The sequence below is a fragment of the Nycticebus coucang genome, chromosome X (genome assembly GCF_027406575.1).
Source record: "Nycticebus coucang isolate mNycCou1 chromosome X, mNycCou1.pri, whole genome shotgun sequence".
In the NCBI taxonomy this organism is placed as follows: domain Eukaryota; kingdom Metazoa; phylum Chordata; class Mammalia; order Primates; family Lorisidae; genus Nycticebus; species Nycticebus coucang.
Genome location: NC_069804.1, coordinates 128,507,130 through 128,530,963, shown reverse-complemented (window position 1 = coordinate 128,530,963; position 23,834 = coordinate 128,507,130). Strand labels below are relative to the sequence as shown.

The window sequence follows — 23,834 nt, the reverse complement described above, 5'->3', positions numbered from 1 at the left end:
TTTGGAGTTTAACTTGCTCGGATTTGAATCTTGGCTCCAACAGATACTACTTGTGTGGCCTTGGACATGTGACCTCTCTGAGCCTTTTGTTAAATGAAGATCAAGGCTCCGGCCACATACACTGGGGCTGGCAGGTTCTAACCTGGCCCTGGGACTGCCAAACAACAATGACAACTACAACCAAAAAAAAAAAAAAAAAGTAGCCAGGGGTTGTGGCGGGTGCCTGTAGTCCCAGCTACTTGGGAGGATGAGGCAAGAGAATTGTGTAAGCCCAAGAGTTTGAGGTTGCTGTGAGCTGTGACGCCACAGTACTCTGTACTCTACCGAGGGCAACATAGTGACTCTGTCTCAAAAAAAGACAAATTTTTTTTGACCATAATCCTCTCAAGAAAAACATTTTCATCGAATCCAGTATATCCATAAACATGTCCATGCACATGCGTAGTCACACACCTGCTTTACTGAAAAAAAAAAAGTTTTATGAAACAATGCTTATTCTTACTATATGGAATTCACATTTTTTTCTCTTTTATTATATTTCATTTAAAAATAGTAGTTATGAACTACTAAGCTGATTTCACGGTACATTAATGAATCATTGCCCAGAGCTTGAAGCACACTGGCTTAAAGGATAGAAACAAAAAGAGGATAATATGAGTTTCTTATTTGTGCCACTAAAAGACAAGTGTATTGCATGCTACTGATATGCTGGAAAGAGTAAGTTCTTAGGTTACAACTAAGAACCAGTGTTAATGCCAGCGATGGCAAAAATAACTCTGCTGTCTTCATTTTGTTATCAGCTTTACTCAATTTTAATTTAAACAACATTCATCATTTCTTTTTGTTTTCTTTTCAGTATCTCTTGCTATGAAAGATTCTATTCAACTGACTATAAGGTAGTTTGTTTCAATGTTTGTAATTATGTAAAAGTTTCATGCTGTTATGCAAGATGAAGAGAAAACTGGGTCAATTTTTTCTTTTTCTTTCTTTCTTTTTTTTTTTTTGCGGTTTTTGGCCGGGGCTGGGTTTGAACCCGCCACCTCCGGCATATGGGGCCCGTGTCCTACCCCTTTGAGGCACAGGCGCGGCCCTGGGTCATTTCTTTCAAAGATTATTTATGATTAAGGTATGTGGCTTATTTATACTAAAATATGATCACCCATTATTATATGGAATAATAATAATTAAAAATATATGTCATGAATTTGTGGGCTTTTCCCCACTGTCCATTGTGGATATTTTTCTTCTTCCTTTCTTCCTTCTCCTTCCTCCTCTTCCTTTTCTTTCTCCTCCTCCTTTTTCTTCTCCTTTTCTTTATATTTATTTCCTTTTCTGTTTTCTCTTTCTCCTTCTTTTCCACTCTTCTTATGTTTGTACTTCCTAACATTACAAATCTCTTGGATGCTCAGATAAAATTGATGGGCTACATAACAATATTGAGTGCTTAAAGTTATATAATATAGAGTATTCAAGTGATCATGGGGTCAAAAGTATTATAAAGCATTTCAGAAAGTGGGTGGAGTAACCAAAAAAAAAAGTATATGGAGTCAACAGCTGCTTGGGTAAGTGATTGGCTTAAAGATTGGTCACTTAACAGATGTTAGTTTATTCAAAGTTGTATTGTAGTGAGAATGCAAGAAAAGGACAAAATGACGGCCAATTGATCTATATAGTTCTTTTCTTACTCAAAAAAATTATTGTATATTATACAATGATCATTATAGTTAAAAATTAAGATGGCTTGCAATAAGAAAGGACAAAATGGATTTGAGCTGTAGTTTGAGAGATTTTGTTATGATGCTAAGATTTTTCTGTACAGGTATTTATAGGTTGCTCACATTTTCATTCAAAAGTTTTAGAGGGAAACAAGTCAAATGATGGCCAGGTGGTAGCAACCAGGCAGATGCGAAGCAGAGTCGAAGCAAGAAATTTTGCTGAATTCTCTTTTATATATTTTGATTTTGAACCATAAACATAAATTACCTCTTCAAAAATGTGAATTTATAAAGAAAACACAAAACAAAATAAGGAAAACAAAAATAACAACCAAAAATGCTTTCTGTCCATGGACAGGTGGTATAATGTAGGCCAACAGGAAAAACTTATTGCTCCAATCCTGCCTCCACCAGTTACTACTAGCTGTGCAATATTAGGCATATCACTTAACTGGCCTGATTCTGTTTCTTCATGTATTAAATGGGAGTAATACTACCTATCATACAGATACTGTAGTCCACATCATTTAAGATCATGCAGTTGTAGTACTCAATGCATAGAAGATTGTAATAGATAAGATATGTCCTCCTAAAGGTGTCAGCACCCTAATCCTCAGAACTTGTGAATATATGTTACAAGGCAAAAGGGATTTTTTTTTCCAGACGAAGTTAAAGTTGCTAATTAGCTGACCTGAAAGTAAGAGGTTATCCTGGATTATCTGGGTAGGCCCAGCATAGGCACAAAACAAAGCAGAAGAAAGCGGAATAGTCAGAAAGAGATGCAAAGGAAAAATTGGTAGGAGAGATTCAAATTGTCAGAGGCATTCAACTGGGCCCTTGTTAGCTCTGATGTCAGAGGAATGGGGTCATGGGCCAAGGAATGTGAGTGGCCTCTCTAGAAGCTACCCCGTTTCCCCGAAAATAAGACAGTGTCTTATTTTAAGGTGTGCTCCCAAAGATGCGCTAGGTCTTATTTTCAAGGGACGTCTTATCTTTCCCGTAAGTAGGTCTTATTTTTGGAGGATGTCTTATTTTCGGGGAAACAGGGTAGGAACAACCTTTAGTTATCAGCTAGCAAAGAGGTAGGAACTGCAGTCCTATAACCTCAAGGAAGTGAACTGTCCCAACAACCTGAATAAGCAAGGAAATGGATTTTCCCTTAGAGGCTCCAAAAGGGAATGTAGTCCCAGTGATCATTGTGTCAGACTTCTGACCTATAGGACCATAACGATAATAAATCAGTGTTGTTTTAAATTGATAAGGTTGTGGTAATTGGTTATGGCAGCAATAGAAAACCAATACAAAGATGGTCAATAATTGAGTAGCACTTGCCTTTGTTTGTTTAGGGTGATCACAGAAACCATAAAAATTAGAGATCTCTGTTGTCTGTTATAAGATTATTGATGCCATACTAATGTGATCCTCTTGAAAATCAATGGAGGTTGGGTGATATAAGTTCCAATAGAAGCTGGAGGTCTCAAACATGCCAAAGGACTGAGACCCAGAAATGGTGGTGTCTGCCTCTGTGTCTTTGCAATCAGGCTACCCAAATTTTATATGCCAATCAAAAGTCTTTACAGCATCACATGCTTATTGGAACTTATAAATACTACATATATCATATTTCATTGATGAGAAAATTGAAGCACAATGTGCTGGGAAAAAGTAGGAGTTGCCTAATTTTTTTTTAATCTGTAAAATATTGATAAGGATAGCATATACTTGAGTCATCAGACTTGTAAAATGAGCAAATTATAAAGTATGGATTATTATTAACCCAAATTAGAGATTGTTATAAGGCTTTAAACCTAGTAATATTTACTTCTGACCCTAGAATGTTATTTCAGCCTTGAATTGTTTCACAGTTTCTCCATCAAAGGATGTGTGTGTGCTTGTATGTGTGTATGTGTCTGTATATACATGAAAACATGCAGAAAGAGCCTCACTATTGACTTTTCGACATGGCAATATTTTGAGATACGCTTCATAGAATGGAGCCACTTTGACTCCAGTCTTGTTCCATGGAGTGATTTCACCAAGGATTGTAATTCGTTCTGAGCAAAGTGTGTTTGGGTGCCTTCATTATGTTAAAGTATATTTTAATGTTGTGTGTCATTCTTAACATCTTATCCATGGAAAGATCAATAAGATTCACATCAATTAGAAACAGATACTAAGTGTGCACCAAAGATATCATATCCAGTTGCTATATTCTAGCAAACCAAAGTTATTGGCCAAATCATATTAAGTATAAAATCTTTTACTTATTGATTGTTCACCATATACCAGTTCCTTAGAGTGTCTTATTTAATTTTCACCACTCAATGTCGGTGGCTACTATTATGAATCCAATTTTACAGAGCAAGAATCTGAGTCTCAGGCAAAGTACCTTGTGCATGTTTACACGGCTAGTAATTTGTGGGCAGAGTCAGGATTTGAACTCAGGTTTGTGTGAATCCATAAACCCAGGTCTTTCTGGCACACATACTAATCCTATGGTCTAGTACCCCTTGAAGAAATTCTCTTTCCCACACTTAAGTCTTTTACACTGGAATAATGAGAGCAGCAGACCTGAGGAAAGTTTTCATTTTTATTTTTTAAATAATAGGCTACATGAATTGTCCCTAAATGCCCAGTAGGTAATTAATTATTTTCAAATGTCTTTCTGATGCTTTTTGGTAAACTCTAACCCAGTGCTTCTCAAATTGTAGTATGAAAATGAATTATTAGAGATCTTTATAAAAAGCAGATTCTGATTCAGTAAGTCTGGGCAAGACCCTCAGATTCTACATTTATAGATAACTGTCAGCGGATGATGGCATTTCTGGTCTGGGGGCCACACTTGAGGTGGTAAAGCTCCAGCCTACCTAGCCTTTTGCTTCGCCTTATGATGTCCTTATTAGAATGTGAAAATTCTTCATATCATCTTTCTGAGCTGTAGTAAATACGTTTGCATTGGCCTATTTTCTCAGATCCTAAAAAAAATTAGGTTGGGATTAATGTGAATTAAGCATCAAAGTGAAAGAATGGAGACAGGTAACAGTAGCCCTCTGTAAACCTTTCCTTCTCGTATTCTGCTATAAAACCACTTGTCTTTTCTATTTCCTTTGTTTTAATGTTTCAGGAATTGTGTGACTGTGTGTGTATGTGTCTGTGTGTGTACATGCCCATGCGTGCACATGCATTTGATGGGGGTGGGGTGCTGATTCTGAGACCGAGATTGAGCATGCAGAACCATAGTCACTGGATGCTACCAGCTTCTATTACCTAAAACTGCTATGGAACAGCAGACCCTGGGATTTACAGATGCCTTGTTGTTGCTGGTTTGAGCCAGATCAGCCACATAAATGCGAGCAGCTACATTTTTTGTCAGGTTTAATTATGCCTTCCATCTGAATATTACACATGTCATGTTCTGGAAAAATAGCAGTGTGTGTGAATGTTTGTGTGTGAATGTGTGTGTGTGTGTGCGTCGGGGGCAGGTGGTGTGTGAGAATAAAAGTCACAAGGATTTGGAACTAATATGTAATCTAAGCATATAAATATAAATATGGGAGGGAAGAGGGCTGTGATCTTGATAAATTTGGTTTAAGTTTCCTCTCAATTTCCTGGGACAATCTCTGGAGAGTTTCAGAAGGTTTATTCAGTATGAGCAGGCAGTTCTGGCTTCTGATTTTGACTCTGTTATTAGCTAGTTATGTGATTTAGGCAAGTCCTTTTCACTCTCTAAGTATCAATTTATCTATAGGTGAAATTAGGGGATTAGTCCCTGTCAAGATATCTGCTTATTTCTTATCATCTTTTTTTTCTTTACCTTTGCTAAGCCAAAAAGCTGGGGCAATTAATTGCATTGGCCATCAGCATCTAAGCCAATTCCATAATGGGTAACCAAGAACCTAGGGAACTTGCAAAGTACCCGTGATCCCATGAACTGCAAATTTTGCTTAGCCCTATCAGCTTTTATAATATTTTAAAGTCATCTGTTTTATTCAGTTGAGCATGATGTACATGTTTGTTTATAAGACCACGGCTGAGTCATTCAGGAATCATTCCTTGGCACCACTACTCTGCTGATCTAAATGGACAAAGGGCTTGAGGGGCCCATCAACAGAAGAAAACCTTCGTGACTTTTAGAAGGGATGACACTATACATAAGCTACTAAGCTCTGGACATGATGTCTAGCCTCAGTTTAGCCCTTCTCTGGAGCTGATTAGCTGCAAGTGCTTCCTATAATGAGGCATTATTTCTATCTGTAGGCTGAAAACTTTCTCATAATTTCTTTGAAAACCTGGGAAATGACTAGGCTAGACTAGGTTGGTGGCACCTTTGGGGGCACAGGGTGCTTCAGGGAGAGAGGTCCTGCCCCTCATATTCCCCATCAATGTGCAGGAGGCATCTGAACAGCTGAAAACAGGAACCTTTAGCACAGTGGTTCTCAACCTTCCTAATGCTGTGGCCCTTTAATACAGTTCCGGTGGGTCACGAACCACAGGCTGGGAACCGCTGCTTTAGCAGAAGGAGAGCAGGCAGAAATGCTCTGGTCCATCTCCTTCAGCAATGGAGCCATGCAAAAGACAAATTAGAATGTTTGGAAGCATGGAAGCAGGCAGGAGGGAAACAGCTCGGCCACATCTGAAATAGCCATTTGATAATTAAACACCTGAATGGCTTGCACATTAGAATTCAATATACTAAAGAGTGAAATGAGGCCAGGTGCGGGCTCATGCCTGTAATTCTAGAACTCTGGGAGGCTGAGATGGGTAGATCACTTGAGTTCAGTAGTTCAAGACCAGCCTGAGCAAGAGCCAGACCCCCATCTCTATTAAAAAAATAGAAAAACTGGGCGGCGCCTGTGGCTCAGTCAGTAAGGCGCCGGCCCCATATACCGAGGGTGGCGGGTTCAAACCTGGCCCCGGCCAAACTGCAACCAAAAAATAGCCGGGCGTTGTGGCGGGCGCCTGTAGTCCCGGCTACTCGGGAGGCTGAGGCAAGAGAATCGCTTAAGCCCAGGAGTTGGAGGTTGCTGTGAGCTGTGTGAGGCCATGGCACTCTACCGAGGGCCATAAAGTGAGACTCTGTCTCTACAAAAAAAAAAAAAAAAAATAGAAAAACTGGGCGGTGCCTGTGGCTCAAAAGGGTAGGGCGCTGGCCCCATATGCCAGAGGTGGCGGGTTCAAACCCAGACCCGGCCAAAAACTGCAAAAAAAAGAAAAAAAAAAAGGTAGAAAAAGTAGTCTGGTATTGTGGTGGGCATCTGCAGTCCCTCCTACTAGGGAGACTGACGCAAGAGGATCGCCTGAGCACAAGACATTAAGATTGCTGTGAACTATGATGATGCCATTGCACTCTAACCAGGGTGACAGAGTGAGACTGCATCTCAAAAAAAGAAAAAAAAAAAAAGAGTGAAATGAGATGGCTACACTGAAAATGTCTTCCATGTTTTCCAAGTCCCAAGTTCTAAAGAATTCTATCACTGTTTACTCAGTGTTTACGAGTCAAATCTTCAGCAATTTCAAGGTGCTTCACAGCTGAGTTGATTTTTCTGGACTAATTTCATTCCCAGCCAAGGCAAACACCTGGGTGATTTTCTTTCCAGGTGTTTCAAAACGTCTTTGGTTTTCTCCTATTCCTTTCCTCTTCCTCCCTCTGCATCCGTAATTTCCTGTCTTGGCCTTCCCTAAGTACTGTGGTTCTGTGTGTCATCCTTGTTTTAGTTGTTAGCTCTAGAATGAATAGAATCAAAGGATTAAAGCTCTTATCCCTTGGAAAGGACTGCAGTAGTATCTAGTCCAGATCTCTATGCTGAAACATACACTGAAGCCAGGTGAATCTGCAACAGTGAAGCTGGGGGGGCACATTTGTTCAGAATCCCTGCACCCGTCCAGGTCCTTGTATTCTGAGTAACCATAGGACCTGTTTTGGCAGCCAGATACTCACATCCCCAAGAACAGAACAAAGACCTACACTCTAGGTTTCATTCCTGTTGATGGTTTGAGTTCTTCCCCAATCATGAAACTGCCAGTTCTTTCCTACCTGTCTGCAACCTGGTCTTTGCTACCTATGGGAAAGTGTAATTTTAACCTACGAAGATATTTGCTTACGATTGTGTAAAAAAGAAGTAACAGAATGGGCACCTTTTCAGATCTTACTCACATAATCCTCATTCCGCTCTCTGTCTCAGCAGTTGAGCATTAGAACAAATTGCCTGATGCAACATAAACAGTTTCACTTACGGCAGAATCTGTTCCTTTCATTTGCTCAGTTGGAAGGAGGTAATTCATTGTATTTCAGTAACATAGTAATAAATAGAAAGTTCAACAAAAGAGGCTGGGTGCTTTTGGAAGTACAGATTCAACCCCCCCCCACCCAACACACAATACAAAAGTGCAGACAGAGCTCATATTGTATGGGGTTGAGCGAGGTCCTTGAAAAACCACACACTCACTCACTACACATGTATACATACATATGTAAAGTTTACACAGCATCTCCCAGGGACCAAAGCATAGATCGTAAATGGTATTCAATTTTTCCTTCAACCTCACATCAGAGACTCCTTTGACTCTGTGAGTTTCCTTTATCTGGGTCTAGATATTTGCTTTGAATCCAACTTGGCACTACATGAATGTATTGCCACACATTCTGATTTCAAATAAGCAGATTTTAAAGACTGGATGAAAGGGACCCTTTGACATCATTTACATCTTAGCTTTTTAAGAGTTTATAGGAAAGGAGACATGATATGGATCATCTGTAGAACATCAAAAAAAATCTAAGAGACGAACAATGGACAGTTATGAATGCTGATACATAAACTTGTCATTCCTGCTAAATGGCATGAAGATAATTATATAGCAATAGACAAGCGAGTCTGGGTGTTAGTGTAGTAATTATTTCTCATTTGAAGCCAGGGCCAACGCACAATCTTTAAAGGGAGCATTACTGATTAGTTTGTATCTCTCCTACTCATATAATCAACTCAGGTAAAGTTCATAGATTTGTCTCTGAGGCTGGTTTCCCAGTTCCAGGCTTTTCACGAGGGAGTGATAACCTTGCTAAACACTTGACCATCACCAGGTATATGACTGTGGCCCAAGGATCTCAGGTTAGCAATGGGGAAAAATCCCTTCTCCCACATCTTATTCCCACACCATGGAGAAAGATCAGGATCTGTGATTTCAGCTCACTACCTGCGTAGGAGGGACATGATCATGACCATTTGCCCAAGTCAATGTGTGTGTGTGTGTGTGTGTGTTTGTGTGTGATGGGGAGGGAGCTGTCCACTTTGGAGCAGAGGTCTCTGACTGATGTCCCCCATTTGCATTTCTTGGTTCCCTTAATGAAGCCAAGAAAACCAATCCAACTATTTCTTAAGTTTGACAGATACAAAACAGAAAGAAGGTTTTGGTCCCTGATCCTTCATGAGCTGGCTCCTTGCTCTGCAAGTCCCCTGGGAGCTTAATATATACCCAAGGATGGAGCAAATCACTTCCAGGGATATGGCAAAGCTGTGGTTTAGAGGAATATTTCCAGTGAAAAAGGATGCTCTTGGTCATTGCCAAGAGCACCTTGTTCTATCACCCCTAAAGCTTTTCCCGTTGCATCTTTCTCCCGGTGTCCAGAAACAATCTGTTGCTGGCCTCCCCCTGCTCCCTACATCCTGGAGCCCAGAGTCAGCTAGCCAGCTCCTCCCAGCCCACAGCAGCCCAGCATCTTCATTCAATCGGCACTTCGCTGCCTCTTGTCCCTTGGCAGCCCAACAGCAGCAGCAGCGAAGCGGACGGCACCAGGCCGCCTGTCGACTTACCCTCTGCCAAGTGATTTCTTCAGATCTGTGTCGTCTGATGTCCGCGAGCCAGGACGCGTGGCGCGGCGCCTTGCTGGACCCCTCTACTGAGACGCGCAAACTGCAGACGCCTGGGACAGCCAGGGGCCTGGAGGCTGCCGGGTGGGTGGCCGGATGAGCCCCAGGAAAGGGGCGGGGTGTGGCGAGGAGCGCAAGTATTGGCTCCTTACCTTGGTTTCCCCCTTCGTGCCTCAGTTATTCCTAAACTTCCCCATGACAGGCTAGTGCTCCTCACCTTCACCTTCGCCAGCGCCCTGAAACTCTTTGCCCTACCTGTGCCCCTGCCCTGTTCTTGCTCGCTTCTCCTGGATCTCTGATCCAACCTGAGCCCCTTCCAACACACGCACTCCCTTCGCGCAGCCAGCCACACACAATAAGAGCAAGGGAAGAAACTGACACCGGGAAACTGACAGGGGTAGCTGACAGGGTAGTGTGAAGGAGAGGGAGACCGAGAGGGAGGAGGTGGAGGGAGGGGAAAGGGGCAGAGAGGAGAGGGAGAGAGAGCGGGAGAGCGAGCCTTATTCACACTCTTACACGTACACTCAAGCTCCAGCTGCTAGGTAGCGGCTGGTAGGAGCCCGGCAACCCCTCCAAATCCCTTTTCTAGACTAAAGATGTGTGACCCCTTCTGCTGCCGCTTCTGGAAAATGCTATACAGGGAAGGAGAGAGAAAAGCAAAGAGGAGTGGGGAGGGGAAATTCGAGGAGGCGCACTCCCTTTCTCCTCCCCACCCCTAGCTCCAAAAATGTCCAACCCCGAGCTCTTCCTTTTCCCTTCTATCTGCGCCCGGCTTCCTCCTGCTCAGGTTCTCTTTCTCCCTCCCGTTGGGTTGGCTGCAAGCTGCAAAGAACCCGTCGCGGTTGTGATGTAGTGTGTGTGTGTGTGTGTGTGTGTGAGAGAGAGAGAGAGAGAGAGAGAGAGAGAGAGAGAGAGAGAGAGAGAGAGAGAGAGAGAGAGAGAGAGAGAGAGATTTTGATGGAGCAAGCCAGCCTTGGTTGGCGAAAGCACCTCTCACCTCCCCCAGCCCCCAAGCTGAAGACTCTCACTCTCCGGGCTTGCGAATGGGGCGGGCGGGGCGGGGGAGGCTGGGAGGGGGGAGGGAAAGGGGGAGGATGGGGCAGCCTGCAGGGGCAGCAGCTCCTGCCTTCTCTGCAGCTCCGCGGCCAGGGGTGGAAGGAAGCCGCAGCCGCAGCCCCAAGTCAGCCCCCCGCTGCCCTGTCCCAACGTCTCATCTCTCCCCCCTCGGTACGGAATTTTCTGTCTCGTTCGTTTGCTTCCCCAGGCGTCCCCCTCCCCTGGGTGGCGGCAGAGACTGGAGGGGTGGGGGGGGCGGCTAAGCGCTTGTGCGGGTAGCGGGACAGGAGTCCCTTGGGGCGGCTGGTTTGCAGAATCTCTCTTTGCCTCTTGATCTAGGTGCCCCTTGCTTTGGGCAGTGACCTCTGCCTACCCCTCTCAGCCTGGGGTCTGGGTGGGCGGTCGCTGCGTTGTGCCGGCACCCAGCGGTCATTCTGGGGGAAGGGGAGTTGAGCCGGTGAGAGCATGGGCTGGCGGCAGGTGGGAGAGCGGGACGGTACCTTGAGTCGCCAGGACTGACCTGGGGTCTATCTGGCCGGCTTCCATCCCTGATGAGTCTAGTTTAACCCAGTCGGAGTGCAAACGAATTTTCCCATCCATGCCCCTCTCACTCCAAAGGTAGGTCTCTCAAGACCCAGCCTAATCGCAACATCGGTGAGGGGCTAAATCGCTTAGTGTTGGCAGTGGTGTCTGGGTGGGGGCGGTGTCATCGGACACTTGGGCGACTCTTTGATTTTTGCACCTTGCCTTTGTATCAGATGAAGCACCTCTCCATCCCCATATCCCACCCTGTGCCCTGACGCCACAATGCCCACCCTCTTGAACCCTCCTGAAACTGGCTAAGTGATCCCACCCCCGCCAAGCCCGAGACTTCGACCTGCAACCCGAAGGCTCTTAGGTCCGCTAGCTGGCAGCGTCTAGTGGTCCGGCCAGCTGCGCAGCCCCGAATCTCCGCTTTGTCTTTTATCTCCCTTACTAGTTCTGGAAAAAGGAATGTGAGGCTCTGCCTTTCGGGACACTGGGCTGTTACCTGAAACCCATTTGCCTACTCATTCTCAGAACAACCCTGAGCTTCAAGAAAGGTCCGCTGTGCTTCCTTAAGCTGTCTTCTTAACCCGTCGATTAACCCCTTGAGCACGCACTTCGAGCCTGAGTCCAGTTCCTGAAAAAGCCAGAACTGTCTCCTCTGCTTAAATGGCCCAGTGATTCCATTACTAAGCCTGTGAAGCTGCCTTTAGTTAAGTTAGTGAGAGCCCTAAGTACTCCAAGTCTACCCTGCGAAAGTCCCTACCGACACCAAGTAAGACAAGTTTTTCTGTTGCCCTTAGTTTCCCCCAACCCCTAGCGCCAAGGTGGTCCAGTATTCTGGCGAGTATTAAGCTTTGTATGGGATCAAGGCATTGGAGAAAAGTATTACCTGGAAGGATGAAGAGTTTGTGTCTAGAGGGAAGAGGGTGGTGGAGGGCAGGGGTGAGGGTAGAGCCTTCTCCTCCATACTGTTTAAATACTTCAGGAAGTGTTTCTAAAAATTGGCCGAGGGCCGGGGGGTGGGTAGCTGAAAAAAATTACTTTATTCTGGGAACTTTTTCTCTTCAAAGGCAGTTTTACTGTGGCCCAGCAAACTAATGTATGTCTTTCCAAACAAGAAAGGGATATGTTGTGGTTAAGCTGGTTTCTCCTATAGCATGAGGGGTGAGTATGTGGTTGTTGACAAGATTATCAGGGCATCTCCCTATTTTTAGCCAAGCTGCCGTTCAACTGAGACTTCCACTCCAAGTCCAGGATGCATCCAGGAGCACAGTGCCCAGGAAGAAGGAAAGCCCTATTGCTGTGAGCTGTTTCCTTCAATGGCCCCATATACAGTACAGTTGTCTTTAATATTTGGGGATTATTTGTGCTTCTGAATATTGGTTCTTTCCCAGTGGGCTATAGATAAGATGAAAATTTTTCTATCTGCTGCTGCCCTATCCTGTTCCTGCCCTATCTTACTAACCTCTTAAGATCAAGGATTTACAAAGGAAAACCCTTTGAAAGTTAAAAGCACCATACAAATGTCAGGCATTACCATATGAATTCTAGGACCTAGTGCAATTGAGAACCTGATTTAAGCAGTAGCCTAAGTTTTGCCTAGGTTGCTTGTTAGCCTTGGAGATAACTGGCTCATCTTCTCTGTAAGTATGGAACTATTCCAGTGTTCCACTTGGTGGCTGAGAATGTGTGCCTGTTTGAACTCTCCCAGAGTAGTTTGCAACTAGAGGTCACATCTTCAGAAGTGGTTCAAAGCCAAAAATGGAAGCAACTATCTGAATAATGGAATCTCAGATCTACCTGACTTTTAGGCTAGGTTTACCCACATGACCTGGCCTATTCAAAAACCATGGCAGGTATGACTGTCAAAATGAAATTGAGACACACTGTTTTCAGAAATTCAGACATACTGTTTTCTCTTATCTTTTTACAGTCTTGACTATAGTGGTAAATGGTATATGTAGACCAGGGTTTAATGCAACATCACAGGCAAAGAGATTGACATAAGAAATCTAGAAAGTGGGTTTCCTTCCATTCCCATTAAATTGGGTTTCTTAACCTGGACTTTATTGACATTTTGGGCCAGATGATCCCTTGTGGTGGGAGGCTGTTCTGTACTTTGTAGGATGTTCCCTGGCTTCTATCCACTAGATGCCAGTAGCAACCCACTCCCCGTTGTGACAACCAAAAATGTCTCCAGGGAGGCAGACATGACCAAATGTCCCCAGGGAGGCAAAATAACCCCTGTTGAGAACTCTCACCATTTAAGGTAACTGTCACTTTCCAAGATTGTACTTTACTTAAATTCTATCCACATGGCATGGCTAGTTCTCATATTGTATGAAATCTCAGAAAATATGGTATATTTTGTAAGGAAACAAGGAGTCCTCAAAAATGAATAAGCTTTGATAAATGGTGTTTCTTGTTATCAGTATTGCCACCTTCCCATCACCATCTAACTCTTCTCAAGCTCACACTATGAGTGAGGTATTGATTATAGCAAAGATCTATAAGGCATAATTCTAGCCTTCAATATAGTAAGAAATGATTGACCTTTATTTCCTCAAAAGGAAAGTGTTACTGATTTTCAGGGATAACCAATTTCTGGATTGAATCCAATTTGGCTTTCTCTGCTTTTATTTCCTATTTGTCCCCAGATAGTGACTTATTCTTTCAAGTTACCCCTTAGGGAGTTTGCTCTTTGTCTCACTAATTACCATAGCCCTACTTCAAATTCTTTCCTGACTTTTCCACATATGGCACTTGTATCACAGTAGATGTATCCAGCATCGATATGACCACCATATCATAAAGGTTGTAACAAGTTGAGCAATTTGAAGGCAAGTTTTTGTTTTCAAGGAAACAGCTTCTAACTACCTGCATGTTAGAGAAGAAATACTCAACAATGGCAAAGGGAAAGGAAATGGAATGGAATATAAAAAGAAGTGATTCTTAAAATACTGTGGAGCGTTGAAAAAAATATCTCAGTGTGATTGTAGGTTTTCACATTCAGAACTATCTCTGCCACAGGAAGTCAAACAACACTAATGCAAGGTGTAGGATCCTGATGAGAAATTCAACAAAGGAAAATGGGAGGCAGTGTGGAATATCTGTTCAAATCAGCTGAGTAAGCTCTTGCATTAGAAAAATAAGTTTCAAGTGAACCAGGCAGGACTCCACCAGTGATACTTGGTTTGGATAACCCTAGCCCAGTACAATGCATATATATATATAGCAACATGGCGCTGTAAGGACTAACACAAGGGCCAACAATTAACACATACAAACTTTACACATTCATAAGTGATGATGCTCTTGGCAAGAGTAGTTATTTATTTAAATAAAAGGTTTGCTTGGATCGGGACCATGAATGAATGTAATTGAAAATGTGTTTCATTGTTCAAAAATATATGTAAACAGTTATATTAATCCACGTATTAGAATGGGATCCAAGTAAACAAAGCATAAGGCTTCAAATAAATTCATAATTGATCTTAATAAGAGTGTAAACAGAATCACACTTCATGGATTAACTGAGGACTTTGCTGTGCTCATCATTAATAGGAATGCAAACGGACGTAGCCCTAAGAAATTTTGAAAAGTAGAATTATAGAATCACAGAAAATTGGACAATGTTGGATCAGTGAGAAGGGCCTTGGCTGAGGTTAGGTGATAGTGACAGAGACAAGAATCCATTCAAGTCTTGATGCTCTGTGACTGACATTCTGTTTGACCTCAGGAAGGGCAGGTTTACTTTTCACTCTGTCTGTCCTGCACTCTCCCCAGTTGATTAAACTCTGTCTTTATGGATGATATCATCTGCCCTAATTTTTATACTAGCGTGTGCTCTCTCCCACGGGTAGCTCTGTCTTCAGCCTTTTTTCTGATTGTGGGGAAAAAGGCTCTATCACTTTAGTAAAGAGAATTAAAGCATTAGGAGACCGGTGTCTCTTTGGGATGGCTATTTTTTTTTTTTTGCAGTTTTTGGCTGGGGCACCCGCCACCTCCGGCATATGGGGCCAACACTCCACTCCGTCGAGCCACAGGCACCATCCTGGAATGGCTATTTTGTTGTTGTTGTTGTTGTAATTGTTGTTTAGCAGGTCAAGGCCAGGTTCAAAACCACCTGCCCCAGGGCATGTGGCCGGCACCCTAAACACTGAGCTATAGGCACCAAGCCTATTTAGATCTGCTTTAATTACTTTCAGAAGTACTTTGTAGTTTTCAGTGTTCAAGTCTTGTACTATCTGGGTTAAATTTATTCTTATATATCTTATTATTTTGATGCTTTTGAATATTGTTTTAATTTGGTTTTGGGGTTGCTCATTCCTAGTTTATACAAACACAAATAATTTTGCACATTGATCTTGCAACCTGCAACTTTGCCAATTTTTTCCATTTGCTCTCATAGTTATTTTGTGGATTCTTTAGGATTTCCTATACATAAGATCATGTCATCTGTGAATAGAGATAATTTTACTTTTTCCTTTCCAATTTGGATGCCATTTATTTTGTTTTCTTGCCTAATTGCTCTGAGTAGAACTTCCAGTACAATGTTAAACAGAAGTAAAAAGGTGAGCAGCCCTCTTATTCCTGATCTTAGGAAGAAAGCTTTTAAGTTATTCACTTTTGAATATGATGCTATCTGTTTTTTTCTAAATGCCTTTACCAGGTTGAATATGTTCTTTTTTACATGCATTCATATTTTGTTGTGTGTTTTTCTCATGAAACAGTGCTGACTTTTGTCAAACCTTTTTTTCTGCATCAATTGAGATGATCATGTATGTGGGTTTGAACCAACCTTACGTTCCTGGAATAAATCCATTTAGTCATGGTGTATAATCTTTTTAATATGATGCTGGATTCAGGTTTACTAGTATTTTGTTAAGGATTTTTGCACCTATTTCATAAGGGATATTGATATGTAGTTTTGTTTTTTATAATGTCTTGGCTTTGGTATCAGAGTAATGCTTACCTTATAGGATGATTTAGGAAGTCTCCTTTGCTATTCTAATTTTTGGGAAGAGTTTAAGGAGGATTGGTGTTAATTCTTCTTAAAAGTTTGACAGAATTCACTGGTTAAGCCATCTGGTCCTGAGGTTATTATTTATTTATTTTTTTTGGCGGGGGTGTGTGTGTGTGAAATTGATCACATTATTTATTATAGGTCTGTTCAGCAATTTTATTTCTCCTTATGTTCATGTTGACAGTTTGCATGTTTCTAGTAATTATTCCATTTCACCTAGGTTACTTACTTTCTCCGTGTCTAATTAGTCATTATTTTCTCTTATAATTTTCTTTATTTCTTTAAGGTTGTTAGTAATGTCTTCACTTTTATTTTTTATTTTAGTAATCTGAATCTTGCCTTTTTCTCCTTAGTCTAGCTAAATATTGTTCATTTTGTTGATTTTTTCAAAGAATTAACTTTTGCCTTTGTTGAGTTTTTTTCTAATCAAAAAACTTTTTTTTCTCTCTTCTCTAATCTTTATTGCTTCCTTCCTTCTGCTAGCTTTGGATTTAGTCTGTTCTCTTCAAGTATACAGATTTACAGTATAAATGTCCTTTGGAGTGCTGCTTTTACTACATAACACAACTTTTGGTATGTTGCATTTTCATCTTCATTCTTCTCAAGGCTTCGGGGGATTTGTTGTTTAATGTCTACATGTTTGTGAAATTGCCTTTTTTTTTTTTTTTTTTGCGGTTTTTGGCTGGGGCTGGGTTTGAACCTGACACCTCCAGCATATGGGGCTGGCACCTTACTCCTTTGAGCCACAGGCGCCGCCCTGCCTGGGTTCTTTTATTCTGTTATTGATGTCTATTTCTTGCTTCACTCCACTGTGGTCAAAGAAGATACTTCCTGTGATTCAGTCTTTTTAAATTAATTGAGACTTGTTTCGTGACCATTTGTATGGTCTGTTCTGGAGAATACTCCATGACACTTAAGACTGTTTATTCTACTGCTTTGGGATGGTGTGTACTGTATGTATCTGTTACATTTAGTTGGCTTATATGTGTAGAGTTGTTCAAGTCTTCTATTTTCTTATTGATTTTCTGTCTTATTCTATCCACTATTAAAAGTAAGGCATTGAATTCTCCTACTGTTATTATAGGATTGTATATTTCTCTCTTCAGTCTTTGTTTTATAATATTTTGTGTCTCTGTTGTTCGTTGTATATGTGTTTATAATTATGTTTTAATGAATTTACCCTTTTATCAATATGTAATAGTCTTCTGTCTCTTTTGCAACAATTTTGACTTAAAGTCTATTTTGTATGATGTTAGTATAGCCGTTCCAGCGCTCTTTTGTTATCTATTTTTACATGGAATATCTTTTCTGTCCTTTTGTTTTCAACCTACTTGTGTCTTTGGATCTTAAGTCTATCTCTTATAGACAGCATATAGTTGAATTATCCTTTTAAAATCAGTTCTGCCAGTTTCTGCCTTTTAATTGGAGAGTTTAGTAAATTTATGTTTAAGGTAATTACTGTTCAGGAAGAACTTACTTCTGCCATGTTGCCATTCTTTTCTTATATATCAAATATTTCTTACTCCCCAGTTTCTCCCCTTGGCCTTCTTTTGGGTTTTATTGCTTTCATCTTCTGCCTTGATATTCTGTCTGGCAAAACACCAGTATGGGAAAACTATAACTCTATTATTCTTAATACATTTGTGTAATAACTGTAAACAGAAAAATTTTCTTCCCTCTATACATACTTCCTCATTTTCTGTCATAGATATGCAAGTCAACCTCTCTGGTCCCTAACTCTTACTCCCATAACAATTCACTTAACAGTTTTAACTATTAGTTCAAATTCAGTAGTTCCAAAATTGCCTCTCTCCAGAAAATCCATTTCACTTTAATAAATAAAAATATGCCTAGGACTTTTATTCCCAGTCCCTCAGGCTTAAGTGTACCTTGACCTCCTCTCTCTCCCTCAGTCCCCCACTCTTATAAAATCAATAAGGTCTTTTCCAATTCCTCTCTGTCACTTGGATTGGATTTTTTCTCTCCATTTCCACTACTACTTTCATCTTCATTACTCCACACCTTGATAATTGCAGAAACCTTCTGAATGTTTTCTTTGCCTTGGGTTTTGTCACCTCCAATCTATCCTGCTTGAATAATCTTCTGAGTATATCCCTTTAAATCAAGAAGTTGCCCTGCTTGAGAACTTATAAAAACTGCACGCCCTGACTTGGCACCTGTAGCTCAGCAGCTAGGGTACCAGGAACATACACTGGAACTCGTGGGTTCGAATCCAACCCCCGGGGCCTGCCAAACAACAATGACAACTACAACTAAAAAAATACCCAGGCATTGTGGTGGGTGCCTGTAGTCCCAGCTACTTGGGAGGCTGAGACAAGAGAATCGCTTAAGCCCAAGAGTTTGAGGTTGCTGTGAGCAGTGACACCCCGGCACTCTACCAAGGTTGACATAGTGAGACTCTGTCTCAAAAACAAACAAACAAAAAACAACAACAACAACAACAACAAAACCCTACACACTCTATCAGTTCAAGTCATGGAAACTCCCAACCCTCTCCAATTAGGTTCAAGTGTTCCCTCACCCTCCACCAAGGGATGTTAAACCTCTCATGTCAGGCAAGAGCTCATCACTGACCCACCAACCCTCATTATTCATGCTAATCCAAATCTCTCTCTCCCTTTGCCTCTTTGCTCATTCTTCAAGAAATTTTTCTTCCTTACTCAAATATTCATCAGATGAATCTGTGTGTCAGGGTATATCCTAAATACTGTAGGTATAGCTATTATTGGAGTCTACTATCATAGACCTTACAATCTATTGCAGAAGATAGTAAATCAGTAATCTAAATAATATGTGATCTTTTTAAGATAGAGGATCTACTTGATAGCAGACTCTAGTCCAGAGGTCTGGGAAGACTTCTCAGCAGAAGTGATTTTAGGATGTAACATATGTAATGAGCAGGAGTTAACCAGGTGAAGAGAATGTTGGATAATATTCCAGACAAGGTAACAACATGTGTGAGAACTCCTGGGCAAAAGCATTATATGAACTAGAAAGTGAAAGAAACTAAATGCAACTTCCATACAAATTTCAAGAAGAAAGTGGAAGGATAGGAACTTGGGATGAGAGAATGGCATCAGAGTTTGTCATTTTAGAGAAGGAGCAGATTTGGGTACTGACCAAGTCAAAGATGTGGCTGTGAGAGTGGATGGTTGAGCTTCCATGGTGAAGGAGGAGATAAACAGAAATATAAATAAGAGTCAGGGCGTTGGTTGGATCATCCATACCACTATGGATGTCACCCAAGTTGATGGTAGGAGTTGGTATGCCAAGGAAGTTGAGAACCTGAAGTTTTCAATAAATGGCAGAAGAGAGAGATGGAGGAGTGGTGGTGAGAAAGCGACTGGGAGATTGGTATATGGCATCAACAAAAATGGTTAGAAGGCTATTTAGCTGAATAATATGAGCCTTAAAATATCAGGGGTTATATAGGATCTGGAGCCAAACTGCCAGAGTTTGAATTCTGCCCCCCTTCCCCAGTGGTGATTGCTAAGTTATGTAATCTCTGTGTCTAGTTTTTTTTAATCTATGAAATGGGTATGATAATAGTACCTACCTTATAGGCTTGTTAAGATGATTAAATAAGTTATAGTTGAAGAATACTTAACTGGCCCCTAATAATTGCTAGTAAATGTCAATTTTCATGTACTATCCTATTTTACAGAAGTCTGGGTGCCCAGGTCTGATTATATTCAGACAAAAGATCTCAACCAACTATCGACATCCCATTTGTCAGCTTAAGGGGTTTTATTACTGTCATCTGTGACCTACTCATATCAGGGATATATTAACTACTTTAGTAGTAAGGTCCTTAGAACCAGGCATGTCAGCAGCAGGGAAATTGGGCTTTCTGAAGTCCATTTTTGTTGAGTTAGAGACTGATAAAAAATATCAACTGTATCCCCAAACTCTGTACCGGTAATGATATTAAACTTATAAACAGACTGGCCAGACAGGAGTTTCATTAGTACCTTTACAGCCACATTAAACAATGTGGTATAACCATTCCTACTGGGAAATCATAGACCATCTAGCCAGCCCGGTACTATGAGAACCTTGCACTGCATAACAAAATAGGAATCTTAGATAGGAAGGTAACTGTATGAAGCTGCTCCTGTGTGGATACTCTGTGGGGGAAAGTTACACATCCCTGTAAATCAGTAATAGTCCTTAAGAGTATAATTGGAAGATGCTATTATGATCTGACATTTTAGGGCATGCCTAGAAGTCAGCATTTGTTCCTGGTGCCCACAAATAGGTATCACCATTAGGTGATTCTAATAATAGAATCATAGACTCTGAAATGTGGATGAGTCCTTAGAGATCAAGATGTGCCTTTATGCCAGACTCAGTGATTTACAATGTTTTTGATTGTTGGGGGAGGGGGGTTGTGAGTATTCCTAAAACAAGTAATATACTTAACCTTACCTTCACTCTCAATACATTTATTCATTTATATACTTATTCTTTTAACAATTATTAATGTACATATCAGTCAACAAAATAAACAAAAACCCCTGTCCTTTTGAAACTTACAGCCTAGTCAGTGGGGAGGAAGGAGGAGGGAGTACATAGTAGTGTATTCAACCAAAAATATCATGGCTGTTTATTTAGAAGTAATGAGTTACTTCATTTTTACCTACCAAGATGACACATGACTATAATGAAAGAGAAACAAAGTCTCTGCCCACAAAGTATAATGTCTGTCTTCCCTCATTTCCCCAACAATTGCCTAATGATGAAAATGCACTTTTTTATACCCCTTTTGAAAAAACCTGTCAAAATGACTGTGAACACAACTGGCCCCTTCCAGAGACAGATTTTAACAATGGTGAGTGTTCTAAGCCTTAGGTCAAAAGGTAGAATTTTAAGCATTAGTGAGCTGGGAGAAACTAGGTATTTTGAGGATCAGGAATTTTCCCTTCAATTTGGCCCTGGGTACTGGTCCTTTTTTTTTTTTTTTTGAGACAGAGTCTCACTATGTTACCCTCAGCAGAGTGCTGTGGCATCACAGCTCATATTAATCTTCAGTGATTCTGTTGACTTGGGCTTCAGTGATTCTGTTAACTCAGTCTCACAAGTAGCTAGGACTGCAGGTGCCTGCCACAATGCCTGGCTATTTTTTTTTTGCAGTTTTTGGCCAGGGCTGGGTTTGAACCTGCCACCCCTGGCATATGGGGCCGGCGCCCTACTCCTTTGAGCCACAGGAGCCACCCCTGCCTGGCTATTTTTTGATTGCAGTTGTCATTGTTTTTAGCAGGCCCAGGCCGGGCTTGAACCCACCAGCCTTGGTGTATGTGGCCAGTGCTCTGCCTGCTGAGCTACGGGCACTGAGCCCTTTTTTTTTTTGTCTGAGCCAGATACCTTGTTGGATTCTAGACTTCAATAAGATAGTTCCTACCTTCAAAGAAGCTCATGGTCTAGAGGAGGGAAATAGACACTGCCAAAGATAGTCACAACGTGATTAGTGCTATAGTAGCAGCAGTGTGGGAAAATTAGTGGGAGTCTAGAGGGGATAGAGAGTGACTAATTACTGTGTCTGTGAGAGTCCAGGACATCTTCATGGAGGAGGTGACTTTTTTTAAATTTCAGGTTAATGTGAGGGTACAAAACAACCAGGTCACAGTATTTGATCTTGTTAGATAGAGTTTCTCTTGTAGTTGTGTCCTGTCGGGGTCCCGCCCCAGGGGCAGGGTCCACTAAGACCTGTGGAATTGGCATGACTGACTGAAGAAATATAAAGTTAGGAATGACAATCAAGAAAGAGACACGAGACACAGAATAGAATTTTAAAAGGTGGGAGCTTAGGGGACCACTGCCCATTTGTGGGCTCTGGTGAGTGGCCCCCAATTTCTGTTCCACTCAGCTTTTATTCAAATCTCTTTGTCCAAGTGGTAAACTGAGGGAGGGAACAAAGACACCAGCAGTTTTTCTGAGTGAATATATTAGCTCCTATTGTTATTATTATTAATTTTAAGGGTTTGAGCAGTTTTGAGGAATCTGAAACTTGAGCCTTATGTGGGGAAAGCCTCCTGTCTGAAGTTACACACACAGATTCCTAGGGAGGTGTTAAACTCCACTAGTTCACTGTGGAGTAAAACGCCACTGGTGTTAATCTCCTTTGAGGAATTGGTGGGAGAGAGGCATTTTCCTCTCATCACCACCACAGAGGATTTTCCTCTGTGATAAGGGATGTAAGTCCTCTTGCCCGTATCTCAGGGCTCAAGTTGTTCCCTTGGTCTCTGCCTCAGCAAAAATGCAAATCTCCACAATAGGTATTTGTTTTTTCTGTTTAATGGGCAGGAAACCATCTAGAAGATGTATCTTTTATAGTCCTTGCCATAGTCTCTTCTAGGGCTATTATTTTTTCTCAAAGTGTTTACAGACTCTGCAGGAGTATGTGTGTAAGCTGTATCTCCAATAGGCCAGAGTTTTAGGAAAGGCCAGAAACTTGTTCAGATAAGAAATTTAGTAATGACTGGCTTAAAGGTAAACTAGCTGACTTTTCTTTGTTCCAACTTCTTCAGCTTACTTTTTAATTTTCTCTTTTTCTGGAGGTGCCCTCCCCTGCCAAGAATGGGGTCTTCGGTCCCCATTCTGCCTGCAACCAAAAGGTGTGGTGTACAGTCTACATTGTGCCTATTAAGTGGGAGTGCACCAAACCCCCATCCCCCTCTCCCACTTCTCTCATACTCCCTCCCCTCAACGTGAATTAAAATGAGTTTTCTCCTATGTGGGTGTGAATTAGGTTATCTACTGGCTGCATGTTAGTATTCAGTACATTGGGTATTTGCTTTTCCATTATAATACTTTACTAAGAAGAATGTGTTTCAACTCCATCCAGGTTAATATAAAAGATGCAAAGTCACCATCTTTTTATGGCTGAATAGTATTCCATGGTATACATATACCACAGTTTGTTAATCTATTCCTGGGTTGATGGGCATTTAGGTTGTTTCCACACCTTGGCCATTGTAAATTGAGCTGTAATAAACAATCTAATGCAAATGTCCTTATGTGGTTTTTGGCCAGGGGTGGGTTTGAACCTACCACCTCCGGCTTATGGGGCCGGCGCCCTACCCCTTTGAGCCACAGGCGCCACCCGCAAATGTCCTTATGATAAAATGATTTTTTTTTTCTTCTTGGTAGATGACTTATATTGGGATTGTGGGATCAAATGGGAGGTCTAATTTGAGTTCTTTGAGGATTCTCCATACTTTTTTTCCCAAGAGGCTGTATTACAGTGGTTCTCAACCTTCCTAATGCTGTGACCCTTTAATAAAATTCTTCATGTTGTGGTGACCCCCAACCATAAAATTATTTTTGTTGCTACTTCATAACTGTAATTTTACTACTGTTATGAATCCTAATGTAAATATCTGATATGAAAGATGGTCTTAGGTGATCCCTGAAAGGGTCATTCGACCCCCAAAGGGGTCGTGACCCACAGGTTGAGAACCGCTGCTATATTAGTTTGCAGTCCCACCAATAGTGTAAAAGAGTTCCCCTTTCTCTATATCCACACCAGCATCTGAAAATTTGGGACTTCGTGATGTGGGCTAATCTTATTGGGGTTAGGTGATATCTCAGGGTGGTTTTGATTTGCATTTCTCTGGTGATTAG

The 23,834-nt window shown here is 41.5% G+C and overlaps 1 protein-coding gene across 2 annotated transcripts in view; it reads right to left on the bottom strand.

Annotated features, from left to right (window-relative positions):
- The window catches only part of TRPC5 (transient receptor potential cation channel subfamily C member 5), a 388,947-nt gene extending 378,676 nt beyond the window's left edge, over window positions 1-10,271 (bottom strand). Inside the window, exon 1 of one of the 2 annotated variants that reach the window (XM_053579726.1) lies at window positions 9,524-10,271. The gene's annotated coding sequence lies outside the window, so the exon portion shown is untranslated. The remainder of the gene's footprint in view (window positions 1-9,523) is intronic. The other variant, XM_053579725.1, reaches the window with a different exon arrangement.
- Between the last annotated feature and the right edge of the window lie 13,563 nt (window positions 10,272-23,834).